Below are 15156 nucleotides of genomic sequence, written 5' to 3'. Positions count from 1 at the left end.
ACCATGTACCTCCTCATCAGAATTACATAAAAGCGAGCAGAAATAGGGAAATTGCGTGCGACAGTTAGAAAATATCTTAAAATAGAAAATAAAGCAAGTCATTAAAGATGTTCACCCAGGAAAAGAAAAAGAGATATTGAGCATTGGCATTTCCGTTTCATTGCTGATAATTTCTGGTTTTGAAGTCCATTATTTGGAAAGAAAAAAGGAGGTGATTTTTATAAATGCACAAAAATAAAAAAAAAAAAGCATTCTTTTAGAGTGAAATATACCTGAACATAATATAGAATCCAGCTTAAGGCTGGGATTAAGACTCACGTTTATTCTGCTTCTAATCTAAATTTTTTAGTTATAGTTAGTTAGTACCTTTTCTTAGTTAAATATTAATTAAAATTTTAAGACTAATTTTTTTTTTTTTTTGCACCAAGACTACAACTTCCTCTTTTAAATCTAAATGTTTTCATTACCTAGTGGCAACAGCTCCGAACTTACTTGTTGCTGTGTGATTTGGGTTGTGGTTTGGTTGTTAGTGTAGTTTTGAAGCTGTAAAAAGTTGCATCTAAGGTGATGGTTTTGATGTATTTAAGATGGTTTGTGTATGTACGTAATTAAGATTGGTGTCATCTTGGAGAGCACTGTGTTCCGAAGACAGACTACTTTGGTGTCTGGATATGCGTTTGTTTTTATGATAATTCAAGGGTTTGTGTCAAATTTAATAGGATTGGGCGGAAAGCTAATTATTAAGGAGTAATGAATCATAAACAGATGTTGTTGGTAAGTTTTTATAGCTGTCATTTTAGAGCGATCGAAAAAAGAATTGTGTTTAAATATGATACCTGTCCTTAAATGTCATAGTTTCAACAGTGTGTTCATTATTTGTTTACATAAGAAAAATATGCTGAATTTGTAACACATTTGATATTGAATCATTTTACCTGTTAGTGTTTTTTCTGTGATGCGAAGAATGAAATTTTTGTAAATAGTCTTCGAAATCAGACTCTGGTTGACGAATTTATTTCATATTTTGGAAGAGTAATTATTGATTTATAATTTACAATGTGATGATTACATTGTTCACAAATTTTACTTCAAAAGGTAATATTTTTAGAGAGTGTGAAAAGGTGGAGTTTCTAAAATATCCTCTCTTAATTTTTATAAATTAATTGCATTATTTCCTAAGTAACATATTTAGAAATAACCTCAAACATTTGAAATCTGAAACTTAAATTGCATAATATGAAGGCAACTGACAGGCCAAAATTTCTTTTTTTTTAAACAAAATAAATCTAATTCTAAATAACTAATTAATTTCAATTTTCACATATTAAATATATATCAAAATGTACATAAACATTAACAATCATAATAATGCAAAGAAAAAATTCAAATTCATAATATTTATTTTTTGTCTGTAAGAAAATACATGTAATGTATTTGTGTCGGTTACATTTTGTAATTCAGATGTGCTAGCAGCTGAATGTTAAGTTTTTGGATAGACATTTTTTAAAAATAATTCTAATATATTGGGGGGGGGACATTAAAGAGGTAGAGTAGACTTCAAGGTACCCCTTGTATTATGGCAAAGTTGTTGTTTGATTTATCGCCAAGTTGTTGTTTCATTTATGGTAGCCTGAGTAGTTGAATGTTATGGAAACCCTATTCTGACGTAATCGGGTGCATGATTCTGGGAAATTTTTAATCATGGGATGTTTTGTAAGTGTTTTTGTGGTATGTGTTAAAACCATTTAGATGGATTTAAATGAGTTTGTAGGAAGAAAGGTTCAGATGGTCACTATGTGAAGCGTTGATCAGAAAGAGTACCTGATTTTAAAAAAGTCATTTTAGTATGATTGATATTTTGATTTTTACGGGGCTCTGGGTGTACGAAGCAAACTTAAAAATCATGGTAAGTGAATATTTGCTTTTGGTAGTGCTTAAATGTATAACGTGTTTGTCCTTTTTTTATTTATGTCTCTTGAGCATTCCTGTATTCTTTTGTTCTGCTCCTACTAACATGAAGTATGCCCGTTCATAGTATTATACAACTTGGTTTTCTGTATATCACTTTTGAGTAATTCTTTGATGCATCATTCTTGTTACTGCAGTAAATCATGTGTAAAATAGAGCAGTCCTTCGGAAAGTAAATAAAAGGAAATATTTTTTAAAGGTTTTAGCACGGAGAAAATATAAGGATGTTTATATTTATTCCTTTTCTTAAGTGTTATTTTATTGTTTGGTTTAAAATGTATTTTATTGAGATTATGTATTTTTGTTTGCCTATATTGTAGAATTTGGTGCTCCTTTGACTTTTTAAGTGAAAATATATCGATGTGTATATGGACTCGGTAAAGGGAATGTGCAATGCAAGTTTGTGCAATTCGGGGATTTTTTTAATCAGCTCAATATACTTGTATTTTCCAACCTCTTGAAAGTGCATTTTCTACTATCCTGATACCCAATTTGTTTTTTAAATAATATCACCATGATAAAGCATTGCACTATGCGTAATTATTTAAATCGAATACTTTATTGACAATTAGTAGAAGACATTTAACCTGAATTTATTTTAAATTAATATATACAAATGCAATAAAAAATCAAGTTATCAATCTTGGCAATTTTTGGCAGTACATGGATACTGATTTTGTGCAATTCTTTGACTCGTTATTTTTGGCTTGTGACACGCCGATTTTTGCGCCAAAAATCGCCGCTACACAAAGCCAAAATAACAAGATAAACAATTGCATAAACACGGTATCCATGTACACGTCGACCTATTTTCACTTAAAAAAAATCCCCGAATTGCAGAAAAATGACATTGTGCACTCTTTTGACTTTATCTATATACACGTCGACCTATTTTCACCTGCGCGTAAACACGTATGCGTCAACGCGACGCATGCGCAGAAAGTTTTTAGCTTTGAGGTCCGGATTATGGGTATCCAAATTAACGACTTTTGACTGTATATATGATGTGATGAAGTTCGTGATAGGAAGTTATATAAATATAAAAATAAGAATGACCATATATTTATTTCAGTTGTTTATTTTGCATAAATAACACTATTTAGACAAGATTTTAGTACAGATATTGATTATAATGTTTCCCTCAAAGAAAAACTTTCTGATGTCATGATATGTATGTATCGTTTGATTTTAAGAAAAGCAAAGTGCAAGAACACAGTTGGCAAGCTATAGTCCAGTTGAAATATATTTACCAAAATCTACATGAGTGCCTGCCATCAGCAAACCTGTCTAGTTAGCAGTCTATCATCTCTCTCTATTGACAGTCACTCTTGTATCTGTCAGCCTGATTTAAACTCTTATTCAGACTCAGAGCTTCCTTATCTTCCTTTCTTACTGTTACAAATAACTGTACATCTTCCAAATGCTCCCGAAAAAATCTGATAGGGACACCACGTGACTTCCTTCTATGGCCAATTAAATTATACACATTTTTTGCTGCACTTCATTTAAACTTATTTCCTTGAATTAATTCTAACTTAAATAACTGAGAAATGTGAAACCCAAAAATTTTCTCTTTACTTTGTACTAGAAAATAAAAATATGTTTAGCAAGCCATACAAAAGATAAAATTTTTAAAGCTTGAGAACATGCTTTTTCAAATAGAGAGACAAAGATTGCAGAGAATTATCTACACCTGGTTAATAAATAACCGCTACAATTAAAATTTGCAAACTGCTTGTTAATTTTCTTCATTTGTTTCTTTTAATTCAAAAAATGTGATGTAATTAAAAACATATAAAAAAGTAGTTATGTCTCTTGAGCATTCCTGTATTCTTTCGTTCTGCTCCTACTAACATGAAGTATGCCCGTTCATAGTATTATACATCTTGGTTTTCTGTATATCACTTTTGAGTAATTCTTTGATGCATCATTCTTGTTACTGCAGTAAATCATGTGTAAAATAGAGCAGTCCTTCGGAAAGTAAATAAAAGGAAATATTTTTTAAAGGTTTTAGCACGGGGAAAATATAAGGATGTTTATATTTATTCCTTTTTTTAAGTGTCATATGAGGTGTTTTGCAGGGTTCTAGATACTTTATATCATGTTTAGGTGGATAATCTAAACTGAATATTTTTAATGCGGGAGCTACTGGAATAAAGTGACGATCAGATCGGGAAAAAAGATAACTTGAATTTGAGAGTGTTAATCATCTTAAGAGCATATTACATTAAATTCTGTCTTTCTTTCCTTTCATCATTTTTTGATGGAAAAGGAAGTAAACAATACTACTTAAGCTCATCTTTTTTACTTTATGGACTGTGAATTTGCAAGTTTGCTTATCTTGTCCACTCATATTTTGAAGTAGACTGAGCAGCTTGTAAATCTAAGCTTGTTTATTCTCTTGTATTTTTCCCTCCTAATCTATCTAACTCTATTCCAAGTATTTGAAAGACATTTTACAGTATAAAGTCTCTAATCCGGACGTCCATTATCCGGAATGATTTATAATCTGGACCTCAAAGCAACAAACTTACGCATGCTCGTTTCATGTGCGCATCCGCTATGCATGCGCATAAAGCCAGTAAAGGTTTATAGTTCAACTGCCTCATCCCTGACCATGAGTGCAAACACGTATGCGCCATTCAGACCGAATTATTCTCAAAATAGGTGGAAGGATGAGGACTTTCTTTCTCTCCAGTAGAACTATTTTTGGAGAAGAGAATACCTTTTACGATGCAGCAAGTAATACCACCCCTTTTGGACGAGTCTACGTGTTTTGGCAGAATGCCAACCAGGGTTACGCTTCAGGCAGTCCAACTATACCCATGTGCACTTCCGATAGTGAAGAAAGTAATAGAGAACGTTATTGAAAATGAAAAAAATTTGATTGACAAGTTATTCTCGACACAGCAAGTACAGGACTTGAACAGTGGAACTTTGTAACCAAACAAGAAATTATGTCTGTTTATAGAATTAAAGAGGAAGTATTAGCACAAAAAATGAAGCAACTTAAACAACTTACATTGATAGAAATGTTTACTAAAGTAAACAAATAAATATTTAAGCTTTTTTTTTTTAAATTTTGATACCCCTTTAGATCATAATTGCTCTTTATTTCATATTTTTAATTTTATAATTTCTGCATGCCATCTTACCAGATTTAAATTTTTGATCTATAATCCAGAATCGCCGAAGTCCCGACGAGTGTGGATTACGGACTTTGTACTGTAATTAGCACTCTCTTCACAGTGAGTTTTGTAGTCAGACTGTTCATCATTAATTTTTGTGTATGTCTCATAGATTTGGCATAAATTCTCTTTGACTTAAAAAATTTCTGATTTATTTTTAAAAATTGTTTTATGAAGAAAAATTAACAAAACTGATTACTTTTATGCAATGGTTGGGATATAGTGACTTTCATTGACATTCATTGCACATTATCAGCTTTAGTTAATTTTTATGCTGTAATCTTAAATCTTCTATTCAAGAATTTGCTCTGTTAATTTTGCTCTTGTTCATATCATCTAAGCCTCTAAGAAACTGTGTGTCTCTAAATTTCTTTAATAAACTCTGGATCATTCTCACTATCTGAACTTTTTAAAATAGTTTCTTAAGATTCATTACATTGAATTAAAGAGAACATTTTATAGTATTAATTTTTCTGTGACGCATTTAACTCTTCTCTTCAGATTCCTTTTATAAAACTTTTATGAATACACTTTTCCCCCTCAGTGTAATGATTATATTTCTTTTGCTTTATCAGGGTGTATTACTTTTAAAGAAATAAAATAGGGAATATATTTAAAAAACATGGTAACACTTAACTCTATTCAGAATTCTAAAGATTGTGGCTTTTAAAAATTTTGGAGGTTTTGCTGTTGAATTGTATGTAAATGTGAAGAAACTGATGTTTAATAAATAAAAGTTAAAAGGTTAAAGAAAAGTTGCATTAATAATTTTTTTAAGTACACTGTGCATTGTTATAATGAATTGAGAAAATACTTAAATAGAGCTCCTGTAGTGTAGACTTTCTAAACAGATTTAACAAAGTTTGGAATTAAATTGCCCTGTCTTTTGGTGATCCTACTCTTATCATTTGTTGTAGTTCTACCTAGCAATACTGTATAATACAAGATGGTATTAAAACCATATACAGCGAAAGCTCAGAAAATGCTGAATTCTGGATATGTTAAAATTCCGGATAGTTGAGTGTCAAAGAAATGGAATTGATGGTAGAAAAGGCAAATTAATGGGAAAATTGCTGCTGTAAAATAAAAAAAAAAAAAAAAAAAATCATTTATTAACTTGAGTATCAAAAATTACATTTGAAATTAAGATTTGGGGGGGGGAAGAAGCCATTTCACTGTTATAGGAAAAAAGCCTACTATTTTGTAGGTCTCATTCGATTATGAAATTCCCGCCGAATGTGAAATTTGGCAGAGGTATCACCAGCCATTCTGGCAGAAGTTTAAATGAGCACACTGTTCTTTATATAGATAATAAAGAGATACAAATTATAGACACAGTATATAAAGGCCTTGTCATAATTTTTCATGTTACATCACCATTATTTATCTGTTTTCAAAATCACATATTCTGGCTTCTTTTTTAATGCCTGGATTGTGCAACTTTGAAAATAGTTCCCTTCATGCAGTGCTAAATATTAATAATTTTTTCATAATGCAAGGAAAAAATAGAACGTATATTAGCTGGCTGATTGAGATTAATCAAATTTATGTTAAACCAAAATGAACTTCTTATGGTTGTGTTGTGATGTCATGCTTCTAAAATATTTTGTTGACGTGAGCTTTTTGATTAATTAAATGCTGGATAGTCAGGCATTGACTGTATTACTGTTTTAAAAATATAATTTAAGAATTAAGATAATTAAAATTTTTGGTACTTTACTTTTATAATGGTGTCAATAAGAGACAATTGCTTATTGATTTTCACATGTATACATGGTTTATGCTTCTTCGGTTAAGGAAAATGGTACTTATGTATGCCGTTGACAGCTGGCAGAAATTTCGGCAACGGTCATCAATGGCTGGTCATTACTGTTAAATTCTTAAGAACACGGGCATCCATAATTGTTGCTAAATTGTGTTATTCGGCTGGTTGGATGGGATAGTACATAGGTAAGCGAAAGTCTTATATTTTAAAGTAGAGAAGGCTTTTGTTGTAAAGTACGAGTATTTAATATGACTTCAATTTTCAAACTGCCTTTACAGAAAAAGATGCTATAGCCAGAAGATAGAATTTTTTTGGGGATCAGTGAAACAAGAAATATAGGGCATGCCTCACTATCACCTAATATTGTACTTAGAGCAATAATTCAAGTTTAGGGCTTATGGTGGCAGAAATAATGTTTGTTGTATTATGAGCAACAGTTGCTAAACTGTAACCACTGTACATTTTCTATTAAAAACAAATTTTTTGATATGTTCATATATGCAGAGTCAGCACTAGGGTGATTGGTGCTCTCCTGTGAATTGAAAAAAGTGCCCTTCAAGATAACTTTTTATTTTTAATGTCTGTCTGCCAATGGTAGAAGAGAATTTAGAGTAAGAAATAAGACCATATTTTAAACAATTGCATTTTAATCAAAAACGTATAATTTAAAAATTAATTAAACATTTATGTATGAAAAATTAATTAATTAAAAAATATTTTTTCTAAACATTTGAGGCCCACCAGCGGCCGAGCAGTAAAGACGCTGAACACTGGTAGTTCGGTCTGAGGTTTGAATCCCGCGAACAGGCTGGCTGCATGGGCGTTTTCGTGGTTTTCCCCATGTGTAACGTGTATACGAGCCAGTTTCCCTTAGAAAGTCCTCCACGAAAGGCATCCATCCCCTTAGGCAGATAGCCCTCGTGTGCTTTGCCATAACTGAATAATCCATCCATAATCCATCTAAACATTTGAATTTTTATTTTTCTTCGTTTCAGGTGAATGAAAGTAAAAATTTATTTCCTTTATATCTCATCTGGTACATACATAATTTTCAACTTGCCTTAAATACAAGTTACAAGTCTTTCTTGTAAAGTAGTCACACATAAATAAGCCTTGATTAATAATTTAGTTTGGAAAATGATTTTGCACCACTTACAACATTGATAGGCAATTGTCAGTAATATTCTAAATGAAAGATAAACTAAAAAATATGAATTGCATGAGAATATTAACTGCACAATGTCAAAAGCATTTTCAGTTTTAAATTTCCGTTTATAAATTTCTTTACGTAATTTTTTTTACAAATTGCTATAATTTTTCTGTAAATCTTTTTTTTTATCATTCTTTGATAAACTGTATAGAAAACTAAAGTTAACATTAAGCAAACTAAAAAAAATATTTAATGCTGTCAATGCAATATTTAAGAATGTATAAAATACATAATTCTAAATTTCTCTCAAAGTGTTTGCAATGATTCTTCTTAATGTTCATACCAAAACTCACACACATTTTGACTTCGTGGGAATTTAATTATAGATTTAAATTCAAATTCTCCATCTATGTCTTCACTAAGTTTGTATGCAAATTTAAGCATCGATATTTTAGTATAGCCATAAAACCATGGTCATATAGTGTTTTGGATTTGCAAATCTGTGACTTGACAATCACAAAAATTTTAAAAGTATTTCTTTTTATATTTGCTAATGCATAGCATTTCGTGGTAGCATCTTTTAATATGAAAAGTGATTTGACATAAATTTGAGGTTTGGAGCTAATATAATTGCTTCATAATAACGATTCATCTTCATGAGGAGCTTATTCTCATTGCTTACATTAATGCAATTAAGCATAATGTATTGTTCTTATTGACACATCTAGTTTAAATACCAAATTAAAAAAGTTTTGAATTATCTCGTAATATATTTTTTGTTATTACTGTTTAGGTTGTAAGTAAAGTATCACTTCCAGTTTTATCAATTTTAGCCAAAATTTAATATGTTGTTTGCATTGATATAAAAGTCCTAAATACTAAAATTGAGAAAACTTTTTGAAAATTTAAAAGGTTTTTTTCAATTATATTTTAATTTTTTTTAATGGCTGGCGCTAGCCATTTTAGACTTTGGCCACTACTAAAACCAGAAGCAGTGGTGGCACATAATAGGAAGCTACTGTTATCTCCATTGAAGGGACATACAGTTTTATATCCACGCATTCTCCAAGATTTGAACCGAGGCCCTTCGGTACAGCACTCAAAGTCACTAACCACTTTCCCATCTGGGCAGCATATTTTAATATATTTAATATTAAACTTTGGTATGGGCTTCAAGTAAAATACCATTTCTGGTTGTCCATTAAGGATTTTCCTGTATTTTGTGCAAAGTACTACTTTACTGTGTCCAATTTTATAACTGTGGACAATTGCGGGAAATGGAAATTTTTGGATGTTTCAAATAAGAGCTATTGTAGATGAAAAAATTTTCGCACAAACAAACAAACAAACATCATTGTAAATATAGTAAAAATAGGTTATGGGGAGCCTAAAATTTGTTCTCATTCACTGAAAACTCATGGTCGAATTTTTGGGCCGAAAACATGACCTCCCATACCTACATATATAAGTTGACAAGATGTTAAAAAGAAAAAGAAGATAAGTGGTTTAATGAAAGAATACCAATTGCCGTTTAAAACTTCGAAATTTAATCTATTGTGAATAATATCAGCGTCTGTTTATAAGTTCAATGATGTTGTTTTTTCTTCCTAAGATATGTGATGGTTATTAACATTTACATGTTCTGAAACATACATCTGCACACATTTGACGAATTGGTGGAGGGAATAAAAGAAAGAGAAACTTCTATTTAAATTCTATGATTAAGATGTGAAGTCTTGATATGAAGTCTTTTTTTTATATATGATGCAATTGATAAGGACTGAAGTCTCTATGAGAAAAGATAATTACTAAGTAGTATTTCCAAAACTTTATTATCTTGAAATACTATTTATATATATTATTTGATATCATTTGATTTAAAATTTGTTTTCAGTGCATATTGTTTGCTTAATTTTTTAGGGAGTCATCGTTTTGTCCGAGAAAAGTGTTTTTCATTCCTTTCCTTTTTACATTGTTCATGTGCAGATCTTATAAATTATAAAGCAGGAGAAAATTTGCAGTAAGATTTTATAGTAGTACACTGCGATCCAAAATTCACACACATAAAACTCTCAAATATTGGGAAAATTCCAAAATGGATGATGTCATTAGAATGTCACAGTATCATATCACATGAGATATCAGTTGTATTTTATGCTGTTGGCTTTAAAATGTATTTGTTTGATATAAGATTAGTCATAATTTTTTCCCCAAGAAAACAAGTTTTTGTGATTGAGCATTTCATTTCAAGGTGTAGTTATTTAACAGTTTTGAGGGATATTTATGTTTTCTTTTCTTTCAAGAGAAAAAAATTGTAATTATATAAGAGGGAGGGTGTAATTTATGCTTGGTTGAAAAAAATCTCATGTGTTGCCTGGTATGGTATGATGTTCATTAATAAATTAAATTTAAAGTGTGGCTTCAAGTAATGCCAAGTATGGCATGTAACTTAATGTAACTAATGTCAGTTCAGAATTTTATTTATTTATTTTTATGGGTATAACAAATGCACTGAAACCTTTAAAGAAAAGTTTTCTGTTAAAAATGTTAAGGCAGCATTGTTTTGCTTTTTGTGTTTTTAGATAAAAAAAAAAGGTTTTGTTTTGATGCCTCTGAACATAATTTATTTTGCAGATAGGAATAAATGGTGTTCTTGTTTTCTTTATTACAAATCTGGTGATAATTCAAATCTATATAATTTATTAGGTTGTGGCTATTTTTTTTAGATTAAAAATGGTCTCGATATACCTGGCTGAGAAACAAAGTTGTGGTAAACCCAAAATAATTGTTGTAGAGTGCTGTGGAGCATGCTTGACTGGAATGCTATATCTTTATATGGAGAAATTAAACTGGAATTCATTTATGAAGTTTTCCATTAAAAATAAGCTAGAAAGTTTAGGCATTTTGTAATGCTATATGTAATAATCTAATTCAGAACTTTATAGAATCAATATTACCAATGTAAATCAACCTATATTGGATTGAAAAATATGTAAATGATTAAATGTTAGTAGCGTATTATTTAAAGTCAATTTTGTATCATGGAAAACTGTAATCTAGGGATTATAACATTTGATTCAATGTCCAGTAGAGTTTATCCTTCAGTAGTAATTATGCAGATTTTGAACAAAAGACATCTCTGCAAATGTAAATGTATTATTCGGAGGGAGGAGGCAGGTGATAGTTAAATGTAACATATATCAGTATTATTACCATGGAAAAAGTAAAAATGAAATAAAATGTGAAATGTAAGATAAAACTTATATTTTGAAGGGTTAAACTCTAGTTACAATTTTAACACTAAAAAAAATCATATTTTTTGTTGCCAGTTAATAAAAAATGCTTATCTCTCTCTCTCTGTACTTTATAAATGAATGTTTGTTTGTCTGTTTTTTGTATAAATCAACAATTTAATTCCGATCTTGATGAAAATTGGCGCGTTTGACCTTCAAAATAAGGGCAAGGTCACTGTCTACATAAAATTTCTCAAAAACCAGCACATGGAGGTTCGCATTCTTTATATATATAATTTTACTCTAATTTAATGAACTTTTGATTAAAAAATTCAGCAATTTAAAAGCTTTGCGTTGCCACCCAGCAAAGCGTAAGATACATGTTTCACACATAGAAAACTCACCGATATGAAAAAATTGTTTTGCCCCTCGGGAAAATGGAATTATTTTAATTTATCTCGAATTTAATAAAATAACTCGCCTATTTAAGAAAAATGTGTTGTACTGCGCAAATTAAAATGTTTTTTAAAATCAGTCAGCAAAGCGAAAAATATTTAATTTTTCATGCATTAACATCCCCGTTGTTTCATCACAGGCATTTCTTTACTTTTTCAATGTGGAAATCTTATTACTTAATTATGCATTGCTGATCGGCAACAACATCCTGTTGTAATTTGTAATTTTCATCTTTATCTGTAGGGAATGAAATTTATCATTAAGAAAAAAAAAAAGTTTATGATGATTTTGGGGTAGGGAAAAAGAAGTAAAAATAAAGTAAATGGACAAAACGGGTTATTAAAAACAACCAAAAAATTGTGTGAGATTAAAATTTGCATTTAGATGGCAAAATAAATGTTAGTGTGTGTAAAATTAAAAACTAGAAGAAAAACATAAAATGTGAAAAAAAATGTAAGAATTATTATTGGCTAAGCTTGGCTTATAATCATTTTTTGGTAGCAGTAGCTTTTTATGCATTGTAAGACTGTTATGACTTGGTGACAATGGGTTTGAAGTTGGCTATAAGCTAAGTTTAGGCAACGGATGACTGTACACCAAAGCTGTTCAAAATTTTGCCCTTATATATATATATATATATATATAATGTTATATATATATAATGAATAATCTTAAATTCATTTAGATTATTCATTATATATCTAATGAATATATAATGTTATAATGAATGATCTTAAATTCATTTAGTGCGAAAACAAGTTACTACTACTTGCGCAATTGCTGCAAAGTTAGTTAATAATAATTTATTTCCTAAACAATATTGATTAATTGATTATATTATCTCCTAAGTTCAATTAAAGTAATAGAATTATTTTAAAAGAGTGAATCCATACTGGTAAGTTATATTTTGAAAGATGTTTTGAAGTAACTTGAAAGTAAAAGGTTAATAATGTTTTAACGGGGACTGGAATTAAATCATCATGATGATTTAACTTAGGAGATAATATAATCAATTAATCAATATTGTTTAGGAAATTATATATATATATATATATATATATATATATACAGTCAAAAGTCGTTAATCCGGACTCGTCGGGACTTCGGCGATTCCGGATTATCGATTTTTCCGGATTATAGATCATCAGTTTAAATCTCGTAAGATGGCATGCAGAAATTCTAAAATTAAAAATATGGAACCGTAATTTATGAAATAAAGAACAATTATGATCTAAAGGGTATCAAAATTTGCAAAAAGAAAAAGATTAATATTTATTTGTTTACTTTATTAAACATTTCTTTCAATGTAAGTTGTTTAAGTTTTGCTTCGTTTCATGTGATAATACTTTCTCTTATCGAATTTTTTTTGTTTTCAATAACCTCTGTCACTTTTCTTCGCCATCGGAAGCGAATTATAATGACGAAGAACTTGTTTTAAATCATATCAAAGACGGAGCATATCGAGATGAAATACTACATTTGGTAAGGAATTATAAGCCAAATAAAATAAAAACATCTGCGCTGAAGATAAGGATAGTGCTGACAAATCAACTTCCAATTCATTACGCGCCCGCCGCCGAGCAGCGTGAAATTGATAAACAGATTTCGGATTTCAAAACAGACTTTCGCTTTAGATCCTTTACATATTAACAAATATATATCGGAAATTCTATTTGATATAATCGAAAGTTTAAGCTTACTTTTATAAAATTGCTCTTACAGTTTGCAAAAAATAGTAAGCCGGATGCAATTCGAAAATTAAGGAACAACGCAATCATCAACATTAACTGAAATAGATAATTAGATAATTTTAGCTTATATGTCCATTATACATAAAATGCGCACGCGAAAACGTATTCTGCACTTGCGCACACTCATATGCGCAGTCGTAAAAGGTCTTACGCGCACGCGTGAACGCCTCTGCACATGTGTCAACGCGGCGCATGCGCATAAAGTTTTTAGTTTTGATGTCCGGATTATAGATCATTCCGAATTATGGGTGTCCGAATTAACGACTTTTGACTGTATATATATATATATATATAATTTATTTACTAAGGAAATATTTATTATATTATCTCCTAAGATTAATTTTAGTAGAACTATCTTAAAAGAGTGAATCCATAGTTAATAAGTTCAATTCCGAAAATTGTTTTAAAGTAACTTGAATGTAAATTGTTAAAAATGTTTAACGGGGACTTGAATTAAATCATGAATAGCAAAATTTGAATTGTAAAAAGAAATTAAATTAAAAGCAAGTAATTAAATTAAAAGCAAGCAATAAAATTAAAAGCAAATCATTGCGATTGATTGGAAATTAGTCAACTTTTCAAGGGGAACAAACCAACTCCTGTTCAATGAACAATAATTAAGAAATAAATACGAAGGTGTTTTGTCCTTTACTCAAGTAATAAGGCCATGCCAAACCGGCAATTCAAGCTAGGCCAAATATTTCCGTGAATTGAAGGGATCAAAAACCAATGCAGAGCACCAAAGAACTCATTGCGATTAAGCATTTTCGCTTATTCAGTTTTGAGTAAAAAGCAATTTCTGCAGTTAAATTGATAAATTACTCGAGTAATTGTTCCCCGACACCCTCGTGTTTATGCATTTTAATTCAAAACTATTTGTAAAAATTAAACATTGGAAATTGGCATTATAAAATAGAACTTAAAGTAATTGAAATGTAAACATTAGAAAATTACGAAATATAAGAAATGTAATGCAATCTTTGCAAAAACAAATCAAAAAATAAAAATTTTAATTTAAAATATCTAAAATAAGAAAAGGGAATGTACATGAAGATATGAAAGGCCAGAAAAAGCATTAATTAACTTACGTTCTTTCTAGTGGGCAAAGTGTTTTCTTCGCGTCTTACTCAGAAGGGTTGTGTTTCCGAAATTCTTTATCGGCAGGGGGGTGGGCTTTGAATTATATCAGTCTGTGAGACTTGTGTGAAGTAATTTATGGGAGAGGGAATGACTAGGAATGCTTGAGGGACATATGTTGTGGAGTTCTTATTTGAGTGAAACCGTCTGTTAAAATTTTTTGAAAATACTAGTGAATGGAAATTAAACAATTTCTGGCTAATTGTCGTGTCGTAACGAGGAAGAAATTAAGAAAAGGAAAAAAGGAATTTTCACTGTCAAAGAGCTATTTGACAGACTAAAGATTATGAAATAAGCCCATTTTTTTAGTAACGGCATAAGTCTGAAGACAATTAGCTTTTTACATTATAATATATATATATATAAAACCCTGAAAGGTTTCAGACTTTAAATTACGTCCAAAGGGGCGTTTTTTAAACATCTTGCATGTTACCTTTATGTATTAAATATCATGTTCTTTGCTCGTAAACCTTAAAATTCAGTTCAGCAGCAATTTCGCAAAATAATT

At 30.1% G+C, this 15156-nt stretch overlaps 1 protein-coding gene across 2 annotated transcripts in view; it reads left to right on the top strand.

Moving 5' to 3' along the window:
• Nucleotides 1-497: 497 nt before the first annotated feature.
• CdGAPr (GTPase-activating protein CdGAPr) overlaps nucleotides 498-15156 on the top strand; it is a 255305-nt gene continuing 240646 nt past the window's right edge. For both annotated transcript variants that reach the window (XM_035361218.2, XM_035361217.2), the window contains exon 1: nucleotides 498-774. The gene's annotated coding sequence lies outside the window, so the exon portion shown is untranslated. The remainder of the gene's footprint in view (nucleotides 775-15156) is intronic.

The sequence above is a fragment of the Stegodyphus dumicola genome, chromosome 8, assembly GCF_044657685.1.
Source record: "Stegodyphus dumicola isolate Sdum_Otavi_A_Nest chromosome 8, ASM4465768v1".
Classification (NCBI taxonomy): domain Eukaryota; kingdom Metazoa; phylum Arthropoda; class Arachnida; order Araneae; family Eresidae; genus Stegodyphus; species Stegodyphus dumicola.
This window is presented reverse-complemented; position numbering and strand designations above follow the sequence as displayed.